Below are 9,395 nucleotides of genomic sequence, written 5' to 3'. Positions count from 1 at the left end.
TGCTCTCTATGTGTTGATAAAATTTGACTGTAAATCATGTTACAAAGCATGCTTAGGCTATCTGATAGTACTGTTGGGACCCACAGAGGTTGCGTACTTGTTGAATTGCTTGCTAAATGCTATATATACTCAGTCTCAGTTGTTTTACTTGCACATTTTATCTCAGTCTCTGCTATTATTATTGATACAACATATAATTGTTGTTTGGGCTGATTTCATGATTATTGAGAGCCCAAGAGACTGGAGAGATTTATGATTGAGTGAGGCTGAGGGCCTGATTGTGAGATATTAATACTATAGCACGTGAGTTGGCCGTGCATCACGTAAGTTGGCCGTGCAGCACGTGAGTTGGCCGTGCATCACGTAAGTTGGCCGTGCAGCACGTGAGTTGGCCGTGTAGCACGTGAGTTGGCCGTGCGGATCCATATATTATACTATATAATGTGAGTTGGATGTGCGGATCCAGATATTTATATTATGGCACGTGAGTTGTCCTTGCAGCACGTGAGTTGTCCGGGCAGATTATAGCGCTTGGGTTGTAGGAGCCCCTCCGGAGTCTGTACACCCCCAGTGAGCACGAGTACCCATTGAGTGTGAGTGATGAGGGTTGGGAGACCAACGAGTGATTAGGGTTGGGAGCCCAGCGAGTGATTGTTGTCCTGAAAGGTTGTACTTGATTTTCATTTGTTGTTGCACCTAGTTGCCATCTGTCATTATTGTGAAATCTCTGAAAGATTTTATATACGGATTACATGAACATGATATGTATAAAAATTTATTTGATATTAAACTGCCAGATTTGAAAGCATGTCTATTCTTTGTTGGAATTACTGAAAACGAATTAAAAAATGTATAGCTCGTCACTATCTTCAGTTCCTTATTTATTATTGTTACTTACTGAGTTGGTTGTACTCATACTACACCCTGCACTTCGTGTGCAGATCCAGGTGATCCCGGATACAGTGGGTGTTGATCCTTTCACACAGTCAATTTTCCGGAGATTCAGAGGTAGCTGCCATGTTTCGCAGACCCTGTCTCTCCTTCCCTATCTTTTTGTGTATTACACTCAGTTTATTATAGACCGTATTCTCTAGACTTGTAATATATAGATGCTCATGTACTCAGTGACACCAGGTTTTGGGAGTAGTTATATCGGTATTTGTAGGATTTGTGGATTTTATTTTAAAATTATATTTTCAAACTTAAAACAAATTGTGGTTTACTGAGATTTTCGGCTTGCCTAGTTTCGAGATAGGCGCCATCACGACATGTTGGAATTTGGGTCATGACACCAACAGTTGAAGCATAAGGAACTTTCTTCATGTCTTCCTTCTCATCATCACTGGTAGGATACTACTTCGTGCTCAATTTGAAGTGCATAGCTAAAGGTGTACTGACAACCTTAGCTTTATCCATGTTGAACCTGCAAAGTACTTTCTGAATGTACTTCTCTTGTGATAACCATAACTTCTTAGCCTCTCTGTCAAGAACAATCTGAATGCCAAGAATCTTCTTTGCTGATCCCAAGTCTTTTATAGCAAAAGACTTATTAAACTCTTGCTTCAACTGCTGAATCCTGCAAGCATTATGACCAACAACAAGCATGTCATCAACATAAAATAATAAGATAATAAACTCATCATGAGAGAATTTTTGCACAAAAACACAATGCTCTGAAGAAGTCTTCTTGAAGCCCTACTGACTCATAAAAGAACCAAACTTCCTGTACTACTGCCTGAGATCTTATTTCAAACCATACAAGCTCTTATTCAACTTGCAAACAAAATTCTATTTTCCCTTAACTTCAAAACCTTCTAGTTGCTCCATATAAATGTTTTCATCTAAGTCACCATGGAGAAAAGCAAATTTAACATTTATTTGCTCAACCACTAAATCTCGACTTGTAGCCAAGCCTAGAACAACCCGAATGGATGACATCTTCACAACTGGAGAAAAGATTTCATCAAAATCAACTCCTTTTTTTTTATTAAAGCCCTGACAACCAATATAGCCTTTACCGTGGAACTGGGTTACCATCTTCATATTTCACCCTGAAAACTCACATGTGTTTCAAAGCTTTTCTGTCTCTAGGAAGCTTAACCAGATCAAATGTATGATTATCATGCAAGGATTTCATCTCATCCTTCATAGCATCAAACCACTTTTCTTTTTCATTACTATCCATGGCCTCTTTAAAACTGTCAGGTTCTGCCCCGTCAGTTAAGAGTACATACTCAGTAGGAGGATAACGAGATGAAGGTACTTTCTCTCTAGTAGATCTTCTGAGAGAACTTTATGGAGCATCAATAATAGTTGGTTGCTGGTCAACCCCATCATCTTGCACTGAAGCATCAACAACATTATGCTGATCATTCTGAATATGATCACCATCTTCATTATCAATTTGATTATCATCAGTTTGAAGATTTTCTTCAGGTAGAATATCACAAGAACTGGATCAACATCAACTAAGCTCTCACTGCTTTGAGAATCAACCTTCTCAGCTTTGTCAAAATCTTCAATTATTTGGTCTTCAAAGAACACAAAATCATGGCTTCTAACAAGTTTCTTTTTTAACTGGATCATAGAAACGATATCCAAATTTATCTTGACAATAACTGATGAATATGCACTGCTTAGTTTTAATATCCAGCTTTGACCTCTCATCCTTAGGAACATGTACAAAGGCCTTACATTCGAAGACTCTCAAGTGATCATAAGAAACATTCTTACCAAACCAAAATGTGCCATGGACATCACAATCCAAAGCATCAGTAGGAGACAAATTGATAACATAAGCAGCATTATTAAGTGCTTCTGCCCAAAAGGATTCTGGTAGCTTAGCATCTGAAAGCAAGCATCTAACTCTCTCAACTAAAGTTCCATTCACCCTCTCTACTAAACCATTTAACTGACGAGTCTTTGGAGGAGTTTTTTGATGTCGAATAACCTACAATCTGCAATAATTATCAAACGGGCCAATATACTAACCATCATTATCTGAGAAGATGCATTTTAATTTCTTCCTTGTCTGCCTCTCAACCAAGGCCTGGAAATTTTTGAACACATCAAGTACTTGATCCTTGAACTTTAAAGGAAATACCAAAGTTTGCAATAATGATCATTAATAAAAGTCACAAAGTAAAGTGCACCACCATGAGACCTTACTTTAAAAGGGGCACATAAATCAGAATGTATCAATTCTAGCAAATCAAGCTTTCTTGAAGGTGGATGACTCTGAAAAGAAACTCTTTTCTGTTTCCCGGCTAAGCAATGAACACATCTCTGTAACTTTTATTGCTTAACTCCAGAAAGCAAATTCTTCTTATCCAAACTATCAATTTCCTTCTCACTCATATGACTCAGCCTTCTATGCTATAACTCTACTGAAGTATCATTCTCCACCAAATTAATTGAGTCAATAGAAATGGAGCCATGCATTTTGTACAAGTGAGATACCTTGACACCTCGAGCCACAACCATTGAACCTCTAGTAAGCTTCCGCTGGCCACCACTAAGGATATTATAATAACTATCATCATCAAGCTTTTCTGCAGAGATTAGATTCAGGTGGACATCTGGAGCATGCTTAACAGTGTTAAGAACTAACCTGGAGCCACTATTAGTTTTCAAACAAACAATACCAATGTCAAATACATCAACCTCACTATCATTGCTCATTTTTAACTTTCCAAAGTTACCCGAAGTATAAGAAGAAAAAGATTCTTTCTTTGGCGTGACATGAGAAGTGGCACCTGAATCCACAAACCATCTAGTCTCATCATAAACAAGATTAATGACATCTTCATCGGGTGCAAAAAAAAGATCATCATCAAAAATAGTAGCAACACGATTTTTATTGTCGCCATCTTTCTTTTTTTGTCTCATTTCTCTCTTAAGCTTGAAAAAGAACTTCTTAATGTGTCACTTCTTGTTACAATGATTACATGTAACATTCATGTACCTGGACCTCGACTTGCTTCTACTTTTGCCTTTATCATTCCGACCTCTGAAGTTACTTCTCCCCCTTTCTTCAGTAACCAAAATATCGGAGTATGAAGCTGAAGAAGACGAAGCTTGAGATCTCTCCTCATCTTTTAATTTAAGACACCACTCTTAGTATATTCCATAGTTACAACACCACTGAGAGCAGAATTATTCAAAAAATTCTGAAGAATTTCCCAAGAGTTAGGAAAAGTATTCAACAACCAAAGTCCCCGTATTTCTTCATCAAATATTACACCCATTCCTGACAGCAGGTCTAGGACACCCTAAAAATTATTTATATGATCAGTAATAGGACTGCCCTCTTTGTATCGAATATTCATCAATTGTTTCAGCATGAACAACTTATTATTGCCAGTCTTCGAAGCATAAAGTGTCTCGAACTTTTCCCACAAACCTCTAGCATGTGTATCATTCACAATATGATTTAGAACATTATTTTCAACCCATTGTCTAATATAACCACATACCTGTAAATGATCATATTCCCAATCCGCATAAGACATAGATTTAGGTTTACTAGAAGCAAACACAGGCAGATGCATTTTCTTGACAAATAGAAGATCTTTTATCTCGCCTTTCCAAATATGATAGTTACTATCATTTAAACTCACCATCTTGCTCATATTTGCCTCCAGTATTCAAATAGACAATCAACACAATTAGTATAATCACAAGCTTTGATACTACTTTGTTGGGAAGAAACGAGCAACACCAAATTGCACGACTAGGCAAATAGCGGAAACAAGCCAAGCCTAAATATTTCCAATCTACTTGACCAAGAGAAGACAATAAATTAGCACAAATAGTAATATGGGCAGCAGCTATACCATAATAAAACGAAAAAATAACAAGACAAAAGTAATCAAGACCAAATACGGAGCAACAATGCGTAAAAGATAACACCAAAACTAGTAAAAAAAGGAGAGAAATCACCCCCAAAAATGAGCTATTGTTAGCGCTCGAAAACTGGAGCTACATATTACAAAATCCAATCTTCACCATTGAAATCAAAGAACCGGATGTTGAAAATATCCAATTCAAATTTTAGCACGATCCAACGGTTAACGGATCAAAAACTACAGTTTGAAGTAGATAGCTGTAGCTAATTTTCACTGGTGCGAAAATCACTTCTCTCTCACTTTTTCTATCTATATGGCTGCTGTAAAATAACTCTTATGTTTTTGAAATAAGACCTAAGTTGGTCATATATATAGTGGGCTCTAGGGCAAATTGGGCTAGGTCTAAAATGTATTTTATTTATTCACATAAGAAGAAAAAAAGTCCAAAAACCCAACACAATTGTGGTGTTATGTATCAGACCAGTCAAGAACATAATCAGGAGAAGAGATTTATCAAAAGGTACACCTTTACAAAGGCTTTTAATTTACTTGTGACTAGGGGTGGCAAATGGGATGTATTTGGGTTGGTCAAGATGGACTGACTCATTAAATGGGTCATTGTCCAACCCTGCCCAAAATTCACTTGGGTTAAGATGAGTTGGGTTATGATGGGCTAAGCAATGAATTGTAACCCAACAACCCAAATTGACCCAAATCATTGCAATGTTCTCCATATTTAAACAAGTATATATAGAAATTATCTTATGTTTTGGAATAAATTGTTACGACCCGAAATTCCCACCTTCGGACCGTGATGGCGCCTAACATTTCACTTGCTAGGCAAGTTAACGTTAGAATAATATTATCTATTTTTAAAATAATTTTTAAATTTATTACTAACAAAGAATAATTGCGGAAGTAAATTCTGAAATATAGTGAATAATCCATAAAAATAACGTTGTCTAAATACCATCCCAGAATTGATGTCACAAGTGCACGAGTTTTTAGAATAAATATAAATAAAGGTCTAAATAAAATAAAGTTGTCTTGAAACAAACACATAACTAAAGTAAAATAGACGGGGACTTCAGAACTGCGGATGCTGTGCAGTTATACCTCAAGCCTCCTCCGAATAGCTGAAATCCGAGCAAGTCTATGGTACGCCGCTGGGATCAACTCCAAAATCTGCATAAGAAGTGCAGAGTGTAGTATCAGTACAACCGACCCCATGTACTGGTAAGTGCTGAGCCTAACCTCGACCAAGTAGTGACGAGGCTAAGGCGGGTCACTTACATTAACCTGCATGCAATATTAGTAAAGTAACAATAATAGAAATAAATCAGGTAACTCATTTTTAGTAGTTGAAGCCAACCCAACAGTAATAATCAATTATTATTTCAATCAATTTCCGTTGCAGCATGTAACCCATTTTCACAATATATTCATTTTCCAACCTCTCATATAATTATTTTATCAAGTATATATATAGACTTTTTAATAAGTCTGTTGCGGCGTGCAACCCGATCCTTCAATAAATTCATTTCAATCAATTATGTTGCGGCGTGCAACCCAATCCTCCAATATATTCATTTCAATCAATTCTGTTGCGGCGTGCAACCCGATCCTCCAATATATTCATTTCAATCAATTCTGTTGCGGCGTGCAACCCGATCCTCCAATATATTCATTACCAATTCTCAGAGAAGAAATTACTCCAATAAATGCAATAATTAATATAAAATTATAAGACAACAAACACACAATAATTATGATTTAATTATGAAACAAACAATAACAAGTAACAATTTAATATGAAAATCAGGGAGGAAATAGGCAGTTTAATGTTTAATATGCTAAATGTCAAGTAGCAATTAATGCACACAATTCAAATAAGCATGTATCAGTTATTACAGGATTTCAAGAATTAATATTTGACAAGGAGTTATGAGTGAAACAATTAATATAATAATTCATTCATAATTTAAAATAATTTATAATTTTCAAATAATTATGAAAATAATTAATTCGACAACGTATAGACACTCGTCACCTCGCTTATACGTCGTTCACATGCTATACACATAACAAATAATTTAAGGGTTCTATTCCCTCAAGTCAAGGTTAACCACGACACTTACCTCGCTTTGCAAATTTCAATCAATTACTCGACCACAACTTTTCATTTTAAATTTGTCTCCAAAGGCTTCAAATCTATTCACAAATAATTCAATATACTCAATACGATTCATAGGAATTAATTCTATATGAATTTACAAATTTTCTAGATAAAAATCTAAAATTCATTAAAATATTTGACAATGGGACCCACGTCTCAAATCCCGAAAAAAACTCGCAAAATCCGAACACCCGTTCCGCTACGAGTTCAACCATACAAAAATTATCCAATTCCAATGTCAAATGGACCTTCAAATCTAAATTTTTCGTTTTTGGAAAGTTTTACAAAAATTCCAATTTCTTCCATCTAAATCCGAAATAAATGATGAATATAGACATAGATTTCTGAGATATAATCACTTTTGGTTAAAGAATACACTTTGATATCGTGAAAAACCTCTCAAAACTCCGCCTTATCCGAGCTCAAAATGACCAAAATGAGTAGAAATATCGGACTCTTCGATATATACACTGTCCAGGCATTTACGCACCTACGGTGCCTGGGCTCGCACATGCGAGCTCGCATCTGTGAGAAAAATCTCGCATCTGCGAAATGGGGCTGCCAGGCGAGACCTCGCACCTGCGGAGAACAAATGCGCACCTGCGCTTCCTTCCGCTTTTGCGATTGTCAAGTCCGCTTCTGCGGACGTGCGGGTGCGTGCAATTTTCCGCACCTGCGGACCTTTGCCCAGCCTGCCCAGGCCGCTTCTGCGATGGAAGGCTCGCTTTTGCGAGCTCGCACCTGCGGTCAAAAATCTGCAGGTGCGATTACAACAGAAGGCAAAATTTTAGATTTTGCTTCAGTCCAATTCTTGTTCCGATTTCGATTCGAATCACACTCGGGGTACTCGGAAACCCGTATGAATATACCAACAAGTCCCGTAATATAATACGGACTTACTCGGGGTCTAATATCATGTCAAACAATGCTGAACTTACAATTCAGACCCCGATTCGAACTTAAGAGTTTTAAACTTTTCAATTTGCAAATCTCATGCCAAAACATATTAAATGAATCCGGAATGACTTCAAATTTGGCACAGAAGTCCTAAATGACATAATGGAGCTATTCAAATTTCCAAAATCGGATTCTGGCTCCGATATCAAAAAGTCAACACCGTGGTCAAACTTGAAAATCTTTAGCCTTTGAATTACTAGTTCCGTTAAATGGTCATAACTTGAGCTAGGGACCTCCAAATTAAATTCTGGGCAGACGCCCAAGTCCCAAATTACGATACAGAGCTACCAGAACTATCAAAACACTGATACAGGTCCGTTTTCTCTAAATGTTGACCAAAGTCAACTCAATTGAGTTTTAAGGCTCTATTTCACATTTTAATCCTCTTTTCACATAAAAACTTTCCGAAAAATTGTACGGACTGTGCACACAAGTCGAGAAATGATAAATGGTGCTTTTCGAGGTCTTAGAACATATAATTACTTATCACTAAATGATGGCTGCCCATAGTGATAAGTAATTATCAATAAATGGTGCTTTTCGAGGTCTTATCACTAAATGATGGCTGCCCATAGTAAGGAATAATAGGACCGTGACTCCCTGAAGCACCGGAAGATGCATGAAGTGCTTAATGAAACGGTCTAGGAGGATGAACCCTACCAAAATTACCCCTGCCTCCAGACGAGGCACCACTGAAACCATCGAACTGACGAGGCCTCTTATCAGACCTATGTCTCCTTGTGCAAGAACCATCTCGATCCTCCTCGCGACATTAGCAGCCGCCTGAAAAGAAATCTCACTTCCGGTCTCCTTGGCCATCTGAAGCCTGATAGGGTAAGTGAGTCCCTCAATAAACCTCCTCACTCTCCCCCCTCAGTAGGTAGTAAAAGGAGAGCATGATGGGCCAAATCCACAAAACGGGACTCATACTGAGTAACAGTCATACTGCCCTGCTGTAGACGCTCAAATTGCTTGCGGAATTCCTCTCTCAGTGTGATAGGAAGGAACTTTTCCAGAAATAGCTAAGAGAACTGCTCCCAGGTAAGTGCAGGCGATCCAACTGGTCTGGTCAATATATAATCTCTCCACCACCTCTTGGCGGAACCCGTCATTTGAAATACAGCAAAATCAACCCCATTGGTCTCAACTATACCCATGTTCCACAACACCTCGTGGCAGCGTTCAAGATATTCTTTTGGTCCTCAAAAGGTGTACCACTGAAGTGAACTGGAAAGATCTTAGTAAATTTATCTAGTATCAATAAGGCCTCAAAAGACATGGCGGGCCGATCACCGATCTGTGCTGGAACAACTGGCTGAACTACCCCAACTGGCGGGGCTGCTGGAGCCTGATTCTGGGGAGCCATCTGCTCTGGAGCAGGAGTAGTGGGAGTTTGTGTTCCTCCCCCAGCCTGT

The sequence above is a fragment of the Nicotiana tomentosiformis genome, chromosome 8, assembly GCF_000390325.3.
Source record: "Nicotiana tomentosiformis chromosome 8, ASM39032v3, whole genome shotgun sequence".
NCBI lineage: Eukaryota > Viridiplantae > Streptophyta > Magnoliopsida > Solanales > Solanaceae > Nicotiana > Nicotiana tomentosiformis.
The sequence above is the reverse complement of the archived record's forward strand: the minus strand, read 5'-3'. Positions refer to the sequence as shown.